We start from the raw sequence: 19,395 nt of genomic DNA, 5'->3' as shown, positions 1-19,395 counted from the left end.
TGCAACAATTGGCGCCAGAAACTGCAACAATTGACACCAGACACTGTAACAATTGTCACCGGAAACTGCAACAATTGATACCAGAAACTGTAACAATTGATACTAGACACTGCATCAATTGACACCAGACACTGCAACAATTGATACCAGAAACTGCAACAAATGATACCAGAAACTGCAACAAATGATACCAGAAACTGCAACAATTGATAAAGAAACTGCAACCATTGGCATCTGAAACTGCAACAATTGGCATCAGAAACTGCAATAATTGATAACAGAAACTGCAACAATTGACACCAGAAACTGCAACAATTGACACCAGAAACTGCAACAATTGATAACAGAAACTGCAACAATTGGCACCTGAAACTGCAACAATTCACGCTATCAACTGCAACAATTGCCGCCAGAAACTGCAACACCAAGCACCAGCATCTGCAACAATTCACATCAGAAACTGCAACAATTGACGCCAGAAACGGCAACAATTGACACCAGAAACTGCAACAATTGGCATCAGAAACTGCAACAATTGACACCAGAAACTGCAACAATTGGCACCAGAAACTGCAACAATTGACACCAGAAACTGCAACAATTGTCACCAGAAACTGCAATAATTGCCGCCAGAAACTGCAACTATAGGCACCAGAAACTGCAACAATTGTCACCAGAAACTGCAACAATTGTCGCCAGAAACAGCAACAACTGACGCAAGAAACTCCAACAACTGATGCCAGAAACTGCAACAATTGGTGCCAGTAACTGCAAAATTGGAACCAGAAACTGCAACAATTGAAAGCAGAAACTGCAACAATTGATAGCAGAAACTGCAACAATTGTAACCAGAAACTGCAACAATTGACACCGGAAATTGCAACAACTGAAACTGGAAACTGCATCAATTGAAACCAGAAACTGCAACAATTGACAGAAGAAACTGCATCAATTGGCATCAGAAACTGCAACAATTGATACCAGAAACTGCAACAAATAATACCAGAAACTGCAACAATTGATAAAGAAACTGCAACCATTGGCATCTGAAACTGCAACAATTGGCATCAAAAACTGCAATAATTGATAACAGAAACTGCAACAATTGACACCAGAAACTGCAACAATTGACACCAGAAACTGCAACAATTGACAGAAAAAACTGCATCAATTGGCACCAGAAACGGCAACAATTGATACCAGAAACTGCAACAAATGATACCAGAAACTGCAACAATTGATAACAGAAACTGCAACAATTGGCACCTGAAACTGCAACAATTCACGCTATCAAATGCAACAATTGCCGCCAGAAACTGCAACACTAGGCACCAGAAACTGCAACAATTGACATCAGAAACTGCAACAATTGATGCCAGAAACTGCAACAATTGATATCAGAAACTGCAACAATTGGCACCAGAAACTGCAACAATTGGCACCAGAAACTGCAATAATTGCCGCCAGAAACTGCAACTATAGGCACCAGAAACTGCAACAATTGTCACCAGAAACTGCAACAATTGTCGCCAGAAACAGCAACAACTGACGCAAGAAACTCCAACAACTGATGCCAGAAACTGCAACAATTGGTGCCAGTAACTGCAAAATTGGCACCAGAAACTGCAACAATTGAAAGCAGAAACTGCAACAATTGATAGCAGAAACTGCAACAAATGTTACCAGAAACTGCAACAATTGACACCGGAAATTGCAACAACTGAAACTGGAAACTGCATCAATTGAAACCAGAAACTGCAACAATTGACAGAAAAAACTGCATCAATTGGCATCAGAAACTGCAACAATTGATACCAGAAACTGCAACAAATGATACCAGAAACTGCAACAATTGATAAAGAAACTGCAACCATTGGCATCTGAAACTGCAACAATTGGCATCAAAAACTGCAATAATTGATAACAGAAACTGCAACAATTGACACCAGAAACTGCGACAATTGACACCAGAAACTGCAACAATTGACAGAAAAAACTGCATCAATTGGCACCAGAAACGGCAACAATTGATACCAGAAACTGCAACAAATGAGACCAGAAACTGCAACAATTGATAACAGAAACTGCAACAATTGGCACCTGAAACTGCAACAATTCACGCTATCAACTGCAACAATTGCCGCCAGAAACTGCAACACTAGGCACCAGAATCTGCAACAATTGACATCAGAAACTGCAACAATTGATGCCAGAAACTGCAACAATTGATATCAGAAACTGCAACAATTGGCACCAGAAACTGCAACAATTGACACCAGAAACTGCAACAATTGGCACCAGAAACGGCAAAATTGGCGAAGGAATCATCAACAATTGAAAGCCGAAGCTGCAGCAATTGATGCCAGAAACTGCAACAATTGACACCAGAAACTGTAACAATTGTCACCAGAAACTGTAACAATTGATATGAGAAACTGCAACAATTGACACCAGAAACTGCATCAATTGACACCAGAAACTGCATCAATTGAAACCAGAAACTGCAACAATTGACACCAGAAACTGTAACAATTGTCACCAGAAACTGTAACAATTGATACCAGAAACTGCAACAATTGATACGAGAAACTGCAACAATTGACACCAGAAACTGCATCAATTGAAACCAGAAACTGCAACAATTGACAGAAGAAACTGCATCAATTGGCACCAGACACTGCAACAATTGATACCAGAAACTGCAACAAATGATACCAGAAACTGCAACCATTGGCACCTGAAACTGCAACAATTGGCATCAGAGACTGCAATAATTGACAACAGAAACTGCAACAATTGACACCAGAAACTGCATCAATTGACACCAGAAACTGCAACAATTGACAGAAAAAACTGCATCAATTGGCACCAGAAACGGCAACAATTGATACCAGAAACTGCAACAAATGATACCAGAAACTGCAACAATTGATAACAGAAACTGCAACAATTGGCACCTGAAACTGCAACAATTCACGCTATCAACTGCAACAATTGCCGCCAGAAACTGCAACACCAAGCACCAGCATCTGCAACAATTCACATCAGAAACTGCAACAATTGACGCCAGAAACGGCAACAATTGACACCAGAAACTGCAACAATTGGCATCAGAAACTGCAACAATTGACACCAGAAACTGCAACAATTGGCACCAGAAACTGCAACAATTGACACCAGAAACTGCAACAATTGTCACCAGAAACTGCAATAATTGCCGCCAGAAACTGCAACTATAGGCACCAGAAACTGCAACAATTGTCACCAGAAACTGCAACAATTGTCGCCAGAAACAGCAACAACTGACGCAAGAAACTCCAACAACTGATGCCAGAAACTGCAACAATTGGTGCCAGTAACTGCAAAATTGGAACCAGAAACTGCAACAATTGAAAGCAGAAACTGCAACAATTGATAGCAGAAACTGCAACAATTGTAACCAGAAACTGCAACAATTGACACCGGAAATTGCAACAACTGAAACTGGAAACTGCATCAATTGAAACCAGAAACTGCAACAATTGACAGAAGAAACTGCATCAATTGGCATCAGAAACTGCAACAATTGTCACCAGAAACTGCAACTATTGTCACCAGAAACTGCAACAAATGGCACCAGAAACTGCAACAATTGTCACCAGAAACTGCAACAATTGTCGCCAGAAACAGCAACAACTGACGCAAGAAACTCCAACAACTGATGCCAGAAACTGCAACAATTGGTGCCAGTAACTGCAAAATTGGCACCAGAAACTGCAACAATTGAAAGCAGAAACTGCAACAATTGATAGCAGAAACTGCAACAATTGTTACCAGAAACTGCAACAATTGACACCGGAAATTGCAACAACTGAAACTGGAAACTGCATCAATTGAAACCAGAAACTGCAACAATTGACAGAAGAAACTGCATCAATTGGCATCAGACACTGCAACAATTGATACCAGAAACTGCAACAAATGATACCAGAAATGGCAACAATTGATAACAGAAACTGCAACCATTGGCATCTGAAACTGCAACAATTGGCATCAGAAACTGCAATAATTGATAACAGAAACTGCAACAATCGACACCAGAAACTGCAACAATTGACACCAGAAACTGCAACAATTGACAGAAAAACGGCATCAATTGGCACCAGAAACGGCAACAATTGATACCAGAAACTGCAACAAATGATACTAGAAACTGCAACAATTGATAACAGAAACTGCAACAATTGGCACCTGAAACTGCAACAATTCACGCTATCAACTGCAACAATTGCCGCCAGAAACTGCAACACTAGGCACCAGAATCTGCAACAATTGACATCAGAAACTGCAACAATTGACGCCAGAAACTGCAACAATTGACACCAGAAACTGCAACAATTGGTACCAGAAACTGCAATGATTGACACCAGAAACTGCAAACATTTACATCAGAAACTTGCAACAATCGACACCAGAAGCTGCAACAATCGAAACCAGAAGCTGCAAGAATTGACACCAGAAACTGCAACAATTGACACCAGACACTGTAACATTTGATACTAGACACTGCAACAATTGATAGCAGAAACTGCAACAATTGATACGAGAAACTGCAACAATTGACACCAGAAACTGCTTTAATTGACACCAGAAACTGCAACAATTACACCAGAAACTGCATTAATTGGCACCAGAAACTGCAACAAATGGCATCAGAAACTGCAACAATTGATACGAGAAACTGCAACAATTGACACCAGAAACTGCATCAATTTACACCAGAAACTGCATTAATTGGCACCAGAAACTGCAACAAATGGCATCAGAAACTGCAACAATTGATACCAGAAACTGCAACAATTGGCACCAGAAACTGCAACAATTGACACCAGAAACTGCAACAATTGTCACCAGAAACTGCAATAATTGCCGCCAGAGACTGCAACTATAGGCACCAGAAACTGCAACAATTGACACCAGAAACTGCAACAATTGTCGCCAGAAACTGCAAAAATTGACAGAAGAAACTGCAACAATTGATAGCAGAAACTGCAACAATTGTTACCAGAAACTGCAACAATTGACACCGGAAATTGCAACAACTGAGACTGGAAGCTGCATCAATTGAAACCAAAAACAGCAACAATTGACAGAAGAAACTGCATCAATTGGCACCAGACACTGCAACAATTGATACCAGAAACTGCAACAAATGATACCAGAAACTGCAACAATTGATAACAGAAACTGCAAACATTGGCACCTGAAACTGCAACAATTGGCATCAGAAACTGCAATAATTGATAACAGAAACTGCAACAATTGACACCAGAAACTGCATCAATTGACACCAGAAACTGCAACAATTGACAGAAAAAACTGCATCAATTGGCACCAGAAACAGCAACAATTGATACCAGAAACTGCAACAAATGATACCAGAAACGGCAACAATTGATAACAGAAACTGCAACAATTGGCACCTGAAACTGCAACAATTCACGCTATCAACTGCAACAATTTCCGCTAGAAACTGCAACACTAGGCACCAGAATCTGCAACAATTGACATCAGAAACAGCAACAATTGATGCCAGAAATTGCAACAATTGACACCAGAAACTGCAACAATTGGCATCAGAAACTGCAACAATTGACACCAGAAACTGCAACAAATGGCATCAGAAACTGCAACAATTGATACCAGAAACTGTAACAATTGTCACCAGAAACTGCAACCAATGACACCAGAAACTGCATTAATTGGCACCAGAAACTGCAAAAAATGGCATCAGAAACTGCAACAATTGATACGAGAAACTGCAACAATTGACACCAGAAACTGCATCAATTGACACCAGAAACTGCATCAATTGACACCAGAAACTGCAACAATTGACAGAAAAAACTGCATCAATTGGCACCAGAAACGGCAACAATTGAGACCAGAAACTGCAACAAATGATCCCAGAAACTGCAACAATTGATAACAGAAACTGCAACACTAGGCACCAGAATCTGCAACAATTGACATCAGAAACTGCAACAATTGACACCAGAAACTGCAACAATTGACACCAGAAACTGCAACAATTGGTACCAGAAACTGCAACAATTGACACCAGAAACTGCATTAATTGGTACCAGAAACTGCAATGATTGACACCAGAAACTGTAACAATTGATACTAGACACTGCATCAATTGACACCGGAAATTGCAACAACTGAGACTGGAAACTGCAAAAAATGATACTAGAAACTGCAAAAATTGATACCAGAAACTGCAACAACTATCACTAGAAACTGCAGCAATTGATACCAGAAACTGCAACAATTGGCATCAGAAACTGCAATAATTGGCACCATAAACTGCAACATTTGGCAACAGAAACTGCAACAATTGGCACCAGAAACTGCAACAATTGTCACCAGAAATTGCAACAATTGGTCCCTGAATCTGCATCAATTGACACCAGAAACTGCAACAATTAACACCAGAAACTGCATTAATTGGCACCAGAAACTGCAACAAATGGCATCAGAAACTGCAATAATTGCTGCCAGAAACTGCAACAATTGACACAAGAAACAGCAACAATTGGCATCAGAAACTGCAACAATTGACACCAGAAACTGCAAAATATGTCATCAGAAACTGCAACAATTGATACCATAAACTGCAACAATTGGTGCCAGAAACTGCAACAATTGACACCAGAAACTGCAACAATTGTCACCAAAAACTGCAATAATTGCCGCCAGAAACTGCAACTATAGGCACCAGAAACTGCAACAATTGACACCAGAAACTGCAACAATTGTCGCCAGACACAGCAACAACTGACGCAAGAAACTCCAACAACTGATGCCAGAAACTGCAACAATTTGTGCCAGAAACTGCAAAATTGGCACCAGAAACTGCAACAATTGAAAGCAGAAACTGCAACAATTGATAGCAGAAACTGCAACACTTGTTACCAGAAACTGTAACAATTGATACTAGACACTGCAACAATTGATAGCAGAAACTGCAACAATTGATACGAGAAACTGCAACAATTGACACCAGAAACTGCATCAATTGACACCAGAAACTGCAACAATTGACACCAGAAACTGCATGAATTGGCACCAGAAACTGCAACAATTGATACCAGAAACTGTAAAAATTGATACGAGACACTGCATCAATTGTCACCAGAAACTGCAACAAATTACACCAGAAAATGCAACTATAGGCACCAGAAACTGCAACAATTGACACCAGAAACTGCAACCATTTACATCAGAAAATTGCAACAATTGACACCAGAAGCTGCAACAATCGAAACCAGAAGCTGCAAGAATTTACACGAAACTGCAACAATTGGCGCCAGAAACTGCAACAATTGGCGCCAGAAACTGCAACAATTGACACCAGACACTGTAACAATTGTCACCAGAAACTGCAACAATTGATACCAGAAACTGTAACAATTGATAGTAGATACTGCATCAATTGACACCAGAAACTGCAACAATTGACACCAGAAACTGCATTAATTGGCACCAGAAACTGCAACAAATGACATCAGAAATTGCAACAATTGATACGAGAAACTGCAACAATTGAGACGAGAAACTGCAACAATTGACACCAGAAACTGCATTAATTGGCACCAGAAAGTGCAACAAATGGCATCAGAAACTGCAACAATTGATACCAGAAACTGCAACAATTGTTACCAGAAACTGCAACAATTGACACCAGAAACTGCAACAATTATCACCAGAATTTGCAATAATTGCCGCCAGAAACTGCAACTATAGGCACCAGAAACTGCAACAATTGACACCAGAAACTGCAACAATTGTCGCCAGAAACAGCAACAACTGATGCAAGAAACTCCAACAACTGATGCCAGAAACTGCAACAATTGGCGCCAGAAACGGCAAAATTGGTGAAGGAATCATCAACAATTGAAAGCCGAAGCTGCAACAATTGATGCCAGAAACTGCAACAATTGACACCAGAAACTGTAACAATTGTCACCAGAAACTGTAACAATTGATACGAGAAACTGCAACAATTGATACCAGAAACTGCAACAATTGATACGAGAAACTGCAACAATTGACACCAGAAACTGCATCAATTGAAACCAGAAACTGCAACAATTGACAGAAGAAACTGCATCAATTGGCACCAGACACTGCAACAATTGATACCAGAAACTGCAACAAATGATACCAGAAACTGCAACCATTGGCACCTGAAACTGCAACAATTGGCATCAGAAACTGCAATAATTGACAACAGAAACTGCAACAATTGACACCAGAAACTGCATCAATTGACACCAGAAACTGCAACAATTGACAGAAAAAACTGCATCAATTGGCACCAGAAACGGCAACAATTGATACCAGAAACTGCAACAAATGATACCAGAAACTGCAACAATTGATAACAGAAACTGCAACAATTGGCACCTGAAACTGCAACAATTCACGCTATCAACTGCAACAATTGCCGCCAGAAACTGCAACACCAAGCACCAGAATCTGCAACAATTCACATCAGAAACTGCAACAATTGACGCCAGAAACTGCAACAATTGGCATCAGAAACTGCAACAATTGACACCAGAAACTGCAACAATTGGCATCAGAAACTGCAACACTTGACACCAGAAACTGCAACAATTGACACCAGAAACTGCATCAATTGACACCAGAAACTGCATCAATTGACACCAGAAACTGCAACAATTGACAGAAAAAACTGCATCAATTGGCACCAGAAACGGCAACAATTGAGACCAGAAACTGCAACAAATGATACCAGAAACTGCAACAATTGATAACAGAAACTGCAACACTAGGCACCAGAATCTGCAACAATTGACATCAGAAACTGCAACAATTGACACCAGAAACTGCAACAATTGGTACCAGAAACTGCAACAATTGACACCAGAAACTGCATTAATTGGTACCAGAAACTGCAATGATTGACACCAGAAACTGTAACAATTGATACTAGACACTGCATCAATTGACACCAGAAATTGCAACAACTGAGACTGGAAACTGCAAAAAATGATACTAGAAACTGCAAAAATTGATACCAGAAACTGCAACAACTATCACTAGAAACTGCAGCAATTGATACCAGAAACTGCAACAATTGGCATCAGAAACTGCAATAATTGGCACCAGAAACTGCAACATTTGGCAACAGAAACTGCAACAATTGGCACCAGAAACTGCAACAATTGTCACCAGAAATTGCAACAATTGGTCCCTGAATCTGCATCAATTGACACCAGAAACTGCAACAATTAACACCAGAAACTGCATTAATTGGCACCAGAAACTGCAATAATTGCTGCCAGAAACTGCAACAATTGACACAAGAAACAGCAACAATTGGCATCAGAAACTGCAACAATTGACACCAGAAACTGCAAAATATGGCATCAGAAACTGCAACAATTGATACCTTAAACTGCAACAATTGGTGCCAGAAACTGCAACAATTGACACCAGAAACTGCAACAATTGTCACCAGAAACTGCAATAATTGCCGCCAGAAACTGCAACTATAGGCACCAGAAACTGCAACAATTGACACCAGAAACTGCAACAATTGTCGCCAGACACAGCAACAACTGACGCAAGAAACTCCAACAACTGATGCCAGAAACTGCAACAATTTGTGCCAGAAACTGCAAAATTGGCACCAGAAACTGCAACAATTGAAAGCAGAAACTGCAACAATTGATAGCAGAAACGGCAACACTTGTTACCAGAAACTGTAACAATTGATACTAGACACTGCAACAATTGATAGCAGAAACTGCAACAATTGATACGAGAAACTGCAACAATTGACACCAGAAACTGCATCAATTGACACCAGAAACTGCAACAATTGACACCAGAAACTGCATGAATTGGCACCAGAAACTGCAACAATTGATACCAGAAACTGTAAAAATTGATACGAGACACTGCATCAATTGTCACCAGAAACTGCAACAAATTACACCAGAAAATGCAACTATAGGCACCAGAAACTGCAACAATTGACACCAGAAACTGCAACCATTTACATCAGAAAATTGCAACAATTGACACCAGAAGCTGCAACAATCGAAACCAGAAGCTGCAAGAATTTACACGAAACTGCAACAATTGGCGCCAGAAACTGCAACAATTGGCGCCAGAAACTGCAACAATTGACACCAGACACTGTAACAATTGTCACCAGAAACTGCAACAATTGATACCAGAAACTGTAACAATTGATAGTAGATACTGCATCAATTGACACCAGAAACTGCAACAATTGACACCAGAAACTGCATTAATTGGCACCAGAAACTGGCACAAATGACATCAGAAATTGCAACAATTGATACGAGAAACTGCAACAATTGAGACGAGAAACTGCAACAATTGACACCAGAAACTGCATTAATTGGCACCAGAAAGTGCAACAAATGGCATCAGAAACTGCAACAATTGATACCAGAAACTGCAACAATTGTTACCAGAAACTGCAACAATTGACACCAGAAACTGCAACAATTGTCACCAGAAACTGCAATAATTGCCGCCAGAAACTGCAACTATAGGCACCAGAAACTGCAACAATTGACACCAGAAACTGCAACAATTGTCGCCAGAAACAGCAACAACTGATGCAAGAAACTCCAACAACTGATGCCAGAAACTGCAACAATTGGCGCCAGAAACGGCAAAATTGGTGAAGGAATCATCAACAATTGAAAGCCGAAGCTGCAACAATTGATGCCAGAAACTGCAACAATTGACACCAGAAACTGTAACAATTGTCACCAGAAACTGTAACAATTGATACGAGAAACTGCAACAATTGATACCAGAAACTGCAACAATTGATACGAGAAACTGCAACAATTGACACCAGAAACTGCATCAATTGAAACCAGAAAATGCAACAATTGACAGAAGAAACTGCATCAATTGGCACCAGACACTGCAACAATTGATACCAGAAACTGCAACAAATGATACCAGAAACTGCAACAAATGATACCAGAAACTGCAACAATTGATAAAGAAACTGCAACCATTGGCATCTGAAACTGCAACAATTGGCATCAGAAACTGCAATAATTGATAACAGAAACTGCAACAATTGACACCAGAAACTGCAACAATTGACACCAGAAACTGCAACAATTGATAACAGAAACTGCAACAATTGGCACCTGAAACTGCAACAATTCACGCTATCAACTGCAACAATTGCCGCCAGAAACTGCAACACCAAGCACCAGAATCTGCAACAATTCACATCAGAAACTGCAATGATTGACGCCAGAAACTGCAACAATTGGCATCAGAAACTGCAACAATTGACACCAGAAACTGCAACAATTGGCATCAGAAACTGCAACACTTGACACCAGAAACTGCAACAATTGACACCGGAAATTGCAACAACTGAAACTGGAAACTGCATCAATTGAAACCAGAAACTGCAACAATTGACAGAAGAAACTGCATCAATTGGCATCAGACACTGCAACAATTGATACCAGAAACTGCAACAAATGATACCAGAAACTGCAACAATTGATAAACTGCAACCATTGGCATCTGAAACTGCAACAATTGGCATCAGAAACTGCAATAATTGATAACAGAAACTGCAACAATTGACACCAGAAACTGCAACAATTGACACCAGAAACTGCAACAATTGACAGAAAAAACTGCATCAATTGGCACCAGAAACGGCAACAATTGATACCAGAAACTGCAACAAATGATACCAGAAACTGCAACAATTGATAACAGAAACTGCAACAATTGGTACCTGAAACTGCAACAATTCACGCTATCAACTGCAACAATTGCCGCCAGAAACTGCAACACTAGGCACCAGAATCTGCAACAATTGACATCAGAAACTGCAACAATTGCCGCCAGAAACTGCAACAATTGACACCAGAAACTGCAACAATTGGTACCAGAAACTGCAATGATTGACACCAGAAACTGCAAACATTTACATCAGAAACTTGCAACAATCGACACCAGAAGCTGCAACAATCGAAACCAGAAGCTGCAAGAATTGACACCAGAAACTGCAACAATTGACACCAGACACTGTAACATTTGATACTAGACACTGCAACAATTGATAGCAGAAACTGCAACAATTGATACGAGAAACTGCAACAATTGACACCAGAAACTGCTTTAATTGACACCAGAAACTGCAACAATTACACCAGAAACTGCATTAATTGGCACCAGAAATTGCAACAAATGGCATCAGAAACTGCAACAATTGATACGAGAAACTGCAACAGTTGACACCAGAAACTGCATCAATTGACACCAGAAACTGCATTAATTGGCACCAGAAACTGCAACAAATGGCATCAGAAACTGCAACAATTGATACCAGAAACTGCAACAATTGGCACCAGAAACTGCAACAATTGAAACCAGAAACTGCAACAATTGTCACCAGAAACTGCAATAATTGCCGCCAGAGACTGCAACTATAGGCACCAGAAACTGCAACAATTGACACCAGAAACTGCAACAATTGTCGCCAGAAACAGCAACAACTGACGCAAGAAACTCGAACAACTGATGCCAGAAACTCCAACAATTGTTACCAGAAACTGCAACAATTGACACCAGAAATTGCAACAACTGAGACTGGAAACTGCATCAGTTGAAACCAGAAACTGCAAAAATTGACAGAAGAAACTGCAACAATTGATAGCAGAAACTGCAACAATTGTTACCAGAAACTGCAACAATTGACACCGGAAATTGTAACAACTGAGACTGGAAACTGCATCAGTTGAAACCAGAAACTGCAAAAATTGACAGAAGAAACTGCAACAATTGATAGCAGAAACTGCAACAATTGTTACCAGAAACTGCAACAATTGACACCGGAAATTGCAACAACTGAGACTGGAAGCTGCATCAATTGAAACCAAAAACAGCAACAATTGACAGAAGAAACTGCATCAATTGGCACCAGACACTGCAACAATTGATACCAGAAACTGCAACAAATGATACCAGAAACTGCAACAATTGATAACAGAAACTGCAAACATTGGCACCTGAAACTGCAACAATTGGCATCAGAAACTGCAATAATTGATAACAGAAACTGCAACAATTGACACCAGAAACTGCATCAATTGACACCAGAAACTGCAACAATTGACAGAAAAAACTGCATCAATTGGCACCAGAAACGGCAACAATTGATACCAGAAACTGCAACAAATGATACCAGAAACTGCAACAATTGATAACAGAAACTGCAACAATTGGCACCTGAAATTGCAACAATTCACGCTATCAACTGCAACAATTGCCACTAGAAACTGCAAAACTAGGCAACAGAATCTGCAACAATTGACATCAGAAACAGCAACAATTGACGCCAGAAATTGCAACAATTGACACCAGAAACTGCAACAATTGGCATCAGAAACTGCAACAATTGACACCAGAAACTGCAACAAATGGCATCAGAAACTGCAACAATTGATACCAGAAACTGCAACAATTGGCACCAGAAACTGCAACAATTGACACCAGACACGGTAACAATTGTCACCAGAAACTGCAACAATTGACACCAGAAACTGCAACAAATGGCATCAGAAACTGCAACAATTGATACGAGAAACTGCAACAATTGACACCAGAAACTGCATCAATTGACACCAGAAACTGCAACAATTGACAGAAAAAACTGCATCAATTGGCACCAGAAACGGCAACAATTGAGACCAGAAACTGCAACAAATGATACCAGAAACTGCAACAATTGATAACAGAAACTGCAACGCTAGGCACAAGAATCTGCAACAATTGACATCAGAAACTGCAACAATTGACACCAGAAACTGCAACAATTGGTACCAGAAACTGCAATGATTGACACCAGAAACTGTAACAATTGATACTAGACACTGCATCAATTGACACCAGAAACTGCAACAATTGACACCAGAAACTTCATTAATTGGTACCAGAAACTGCAATGATTGACACCAGAAACTGTAACAATTGATACTAGACACTGCATCAAGTGACACCGGAAATTGCAACAACTAAGACTGGAAACTGCAAATATTGATACTAGAAACTGCAAAAATTGAAACCAGAAACTGCAACAACTATCACCAGAAACTGCAGCAATTGATACCAGAAACTGCAACAATTGGTACCAGAAACTTCAACAAGCATCACCAGAAACTGCAGCAATTGATACCAGAAACTGCAACAATTGGTACCAGAAACTGCAACCATTTACATCAGAAACTTGCAACAATCGACACCAGAAGCTGCAACAATCGAAACCAGAAGCTGCAAGAATTGACACCAGAAACTGCAACAATTGGCGCCAGAAACTGCAACAATTGGTGCCAGAAACTGCAACAATTGATACCAGACACTGTAACAATTGTCACCAGAAACTGCAACAATTGATACCAGAAACTGTAACAATTGATACTAGACACTGCATCAATTGACACCAGAAACTGCAACAATTGACACCAGAAACTGCATTAATTGGCACCAGAAACTGCAACAAATGACATCAGAAATTGCAACAATTGATATGAGAAACTGCAACAATTGACACCAGAAACTGCATTAATTGGCACCAGAAACTGCAACAAATGGCATCAGAAACTGCAACAATTGATACCAGAAACTGCAACAATTGGCACCAGAAACTGCAACAATTGACACCAGAAACTGCAACAATTGTCACCAGAAACTGCAATAATTGCCGCCAGAAACTGCAACTATAGGCACCAGAAACTGCAACAATTGACACCAGAAACTGCAACAATTGTCGCCAGAAACAGCAACAACTGATGCAAGAAACTCCAACAACTGATGCCAGAAACTGCAACAATTGGTGCCAGAAACTGCAATATTGGCACCAGAAACTGCAACAATTGAAAGCAGAAACTGCAACAATTGATAGCAGAAACTGCAACAATTGTTACCAGAAACTGCAACAATTGACACCGGAAATTGCAACATCTGACACTGCAGCAATTGATAGCAGAAACTGCAACAATTGATACCAGAAACTGCAACAACTATCACCAGAAACTGCAGCAATTGATACCAGAAACTGCACCAATTGGTACCAGAAAGTGCAATGATTGATACCAGAAACTGCAACCATTTACATCAGAAACTTGCAACAATCGACACCAGAAGCTGCAACAATCGAAACCAGAAGGTGCAAGAATTGACACCAGAAACTGCAACAATTGGCGCCAGAAACTGCAACAATTGGCGCCAGAAACTGCAACAATTGACACCAGAAACTGCAACAATTGATACAAGACACTGCAACTTTTGATAGCAGAAACTGCAACAATTGATATGAGAAACTGCAACAATTGACACCAGAAACTGCATCAATTGACACGAGAAACTGCAACAATTGACACCAGAAACTGCATTAATTGGCACCAGAAACTGCAACAAATGGCATCAGAAACTGCAACAATTGATACGAGAAACTGCAACAATTGAGATGCGAAACTGCAACAATTGACACCATAAACTGCAACAAATGGCATCAGAAACTGCAACAATTGATACCAGAAACTGCAATAATTGTCACCAGAAACTGCAATATTTGCCGCCAGAAACTGCAACTATAGGCACCAGAAACTGCAACAATTGACACCAGAAACTGCAACAATTGTCGCCAGAAACAGCAACAACTGATGCAAGAAACTCCAACAACTGATGCCAGAAACTGCAACAATTGGTGCCAGAAACTGCAATATTGGCACCAGAAACTGCAACAATTGAAAGCAGAAACTGCAACAATTGATAGCAGAAACTGCAACAATTGTTACCAGAAACTGCAACAATTGACACCGGAAATTGCAACAACTGAGACTGGACACTGCAGCAATTGATACCAGAAACTGCAACAATTGGTACCAGAAACTGCAATGATTGACATCAGAAACTGCAACCATTGACACCGGAAATTGCAACAACTGAGACTGGACACTGCAGCAATTGATACCAGAAACTGCAACAATTGGTACCAGAAACTGCAACAATTGACACCAGACACTGTAACAATTGTCACCGGAAACTGCAACAATTGACACCGGAAACTGTAACAATTGTCACCAGAAACTGTAACAATTGATACGAGAAACTGCAACAATTTATACCAGAAACTGCAACAATTGATACGAGAAACTGCAACAATTGACACCAGAAACTGCATCAATTGAAACCAGAAACTGCAACAATTGACAGAAGAAACTGCAACAAATGATACCAGAAACTGCAACCATTGGCACCAGACACTGCAACAATTGATACCAGAAACTGCAACAAATGATACCAGTAACTGCAACAATTGATAACAGAAACTGCAACCATTGGCACCAGAAACTGCAACAATTGACGCTAGAAAATGCAACAATTTGTGCTAGAAACTCAAAATTGGCACCAGAAACTGCAACAATTGAAAGCATAAACTTCAACAATTGATACCAGAAACTGCAACAATTGTTACCAGAAACTGCAACAATTGACACCAGAAACTGCAACAATTGACACCAGACACTGTAACAATTGTCACCAGAAACTGCAACAATTGATACCAGAAACTGTAACAATAGATACTAGAAACTGCAACAATTGATACCAGAAACTGCAACAATTGATACGAGAAACTGCAACAATTGACACCAGAAACTGCAACAATTGATAACAGAACCTGTAGCAATTGGCACCAGCAACGGCAGCAATTGGCATTAGAAACTGCAACAATTTGCATCAACTGCAAAAATTGGCACCAGAATCTGCAACAATTGATACTAGAAACTGCAAGAATTGATACCAGAAACTGCAACAATTGCCGCCAGAAACTGCAACTATAGGCACCAGAAACTGCAACAATTGGTGCCAGAAAATGCAACAATTGGTGCTCGAAACTACAAAATTGGCAGCAGAAAATGCAACAACAAAGCAGAAACTTCAATAATTGATACCAGAAACTGCAACAATTGTTACCAGAAACTGCAACAATTGACACCAGAAACTGCAACAATTGACACCAGAAACTGCAACAATTGATAACAGAACCTGCAGCAATTGGCACCAGAAACTGCAAAAATTGGCACCAGAATCTGCAACAATTGATACCAGAAACTGTAACAATTGATACTAGAAACTGCAACAATTGATACCAGAATCTGCAACAATTGATACGAGAAACTGCAACAATTGACACCACAAACTGCAACAATTGTCACCAGAAACTGCAATAATTGCTGCCAGAAACTGCAACTATAGGCACCAGAAACTGCAACAATTGTCGCCAGAAACAGCAACAACTGACGCAAGAAACTCCAAGAACTGATGCCAGAAACTGCAACAATTGGTGCCAGAAACTGCAAAATTGGCACCAGAAACTGCAACAACTGAAAGCAGAAACTTCAACAATTGACGAAAGAAACTGCAACAATTGTTACCAGAAACTGCAACAATTGACGAAAGAAACTGCAACAATTGTTACCAGAAACTGCAACAATTGACGAAAGAAACTGCAAAATTGACACCAGAAACTGCAACAATTGATAACAGAACCTGCAGCAATTGGCATCAGAAACTGCAACAATTGGCATCAGAAACTGCAACAATTTGCATCAGAAACTGCAAAAAATGGCACCAGAATCTGCAACAATTGGCACCAGAATCTGCAATAATTGACACCAGAAACTGCAACAATTGGCACCAGAAACTGCAACAATTGATACGAGAAACTGCAACAATTGACACCAGAAACTGCATCAATTGACACCAGAAACTGCAACAATTGACACCAGAAACTGCATCAATTGGCACTAGAAACTGCTACAATTGATACCAGAAACTGCAACAATTGTTATTAGAAACTGCAACAATTGACACCAGAAACTGCAACAATTGACACCAGAAACTGCAACAATTGATAACAGAACCTGCAGCAATTGGCATCAGAAACTGCAACAATTGGCATCAGAAACTGCAACAATTTGCATCAGAAACTGCAAAAATTGGCACCAGAATCTGCAACAATTGGCACCAGAATCTGCAACGATTGACACCAGAAACTGCAACAATTGGCACCAGAAACTGCAACAATTGATACGAGAAACTGCATCAATTGACACCAGAAACTGCATCAATTGGCACTAGAAACTGCTACAATTGATACCAGAAACTGCAACAATTGGCACCTGAAACTGCAACAATTGATTCCAGCAACTGCAACATTTGCCGCCAAAAACTGCAACTCTAGGCACCAGAAACTGTAACAATTGCTGCCAGAAACTGCAATGAGGCACCAGAAACTGCAACAATTGACACCAGAAACAGCAACAATTGATACCAGAAACATCAATAATTGATAACAAAACCTGCAGCAATTGGCACCAGCAACAGCAACAATTGGCATGGGAAACTGCAACAATTGACACCAGAAACGGCATCAATTGGCACCAGAAACTGCAACAATTGATACCAGAAACTGCAACAATTGGCACCTGAAACTGCAACAATTGATGCCAGCAACTGCAACAATTGCCGCCAGAAACTGCAACTCTAGGCACCAGAAACTGTAACAATTGCTGCCAGAAACTTCAACTCTATGCACCAGAAACTGCAACAATTGACATCAGAAACTGCAACAATTGACGCCAGAAACTGCAACAACTGATGCAAGAAACTCCAACAACTGATGCCAGACACTGCAAAATTGGCACCAGAAACTGTAAAATTGGCGCAAGAATCTGCAACTATAGGCACCATAAACTGCAACAATTGACACCAGAAACTGCAGCAATTGTTACTAGAAACTGCATCAATTGGCTCCAGAAACAGCAACAACTGATACCAGAAACTGCAACAATTGGTACCAGAAACTGCAATGATTGACACCAGAAGCTGCAACAATAGACGCCAGAAACTTCACAATAGATGCCAGAAACTGCAAGAATTGAAATCAGAAACTGCAACAATTGCCGCCAGAAACTGCAACAACTGATACTAGAGACTGCATCAATTGGCTCCAGAAACTGAAACAATTGACACAAGAAACTACAACAATTGATACTAGAAGCTGCATCAATGTGCTCCAGAAACTGCAACAATTGACACGAGAAACTGCAACAATGGACACCAGAAACTGCAATAAATGCCGCCAGAAACTGTAACTATAGGCACCAGGAACTGCAACAATTGACACCAGAAACTGCAACAATTGTCGCCAGAGACAGAAACAACTGACGCAAGAAACTCCAACAACTGATGCCAGAAACTGCAACAATTGATGCTAGAAACTGCAACAATTTG

Source organism: Pristiophorus japonicus, chromosome 17 (assembly GCF_044704955.1).
Source record: "Pristiophorus japonicus isolate sPriJap1 chromosome 17, sPriJap1.hap1, whole genome shotgun sequence".
In the NCBI taxonomy this organism is placed as follows: Eukaryota; Metazoa; Chordata; class Chondrichthyes; family Pristiophoridae; genus Pristiophorus; species Pristiophorus japonicus.
This window is presented reverse-complemented; position numbering follows the sequence as displayed.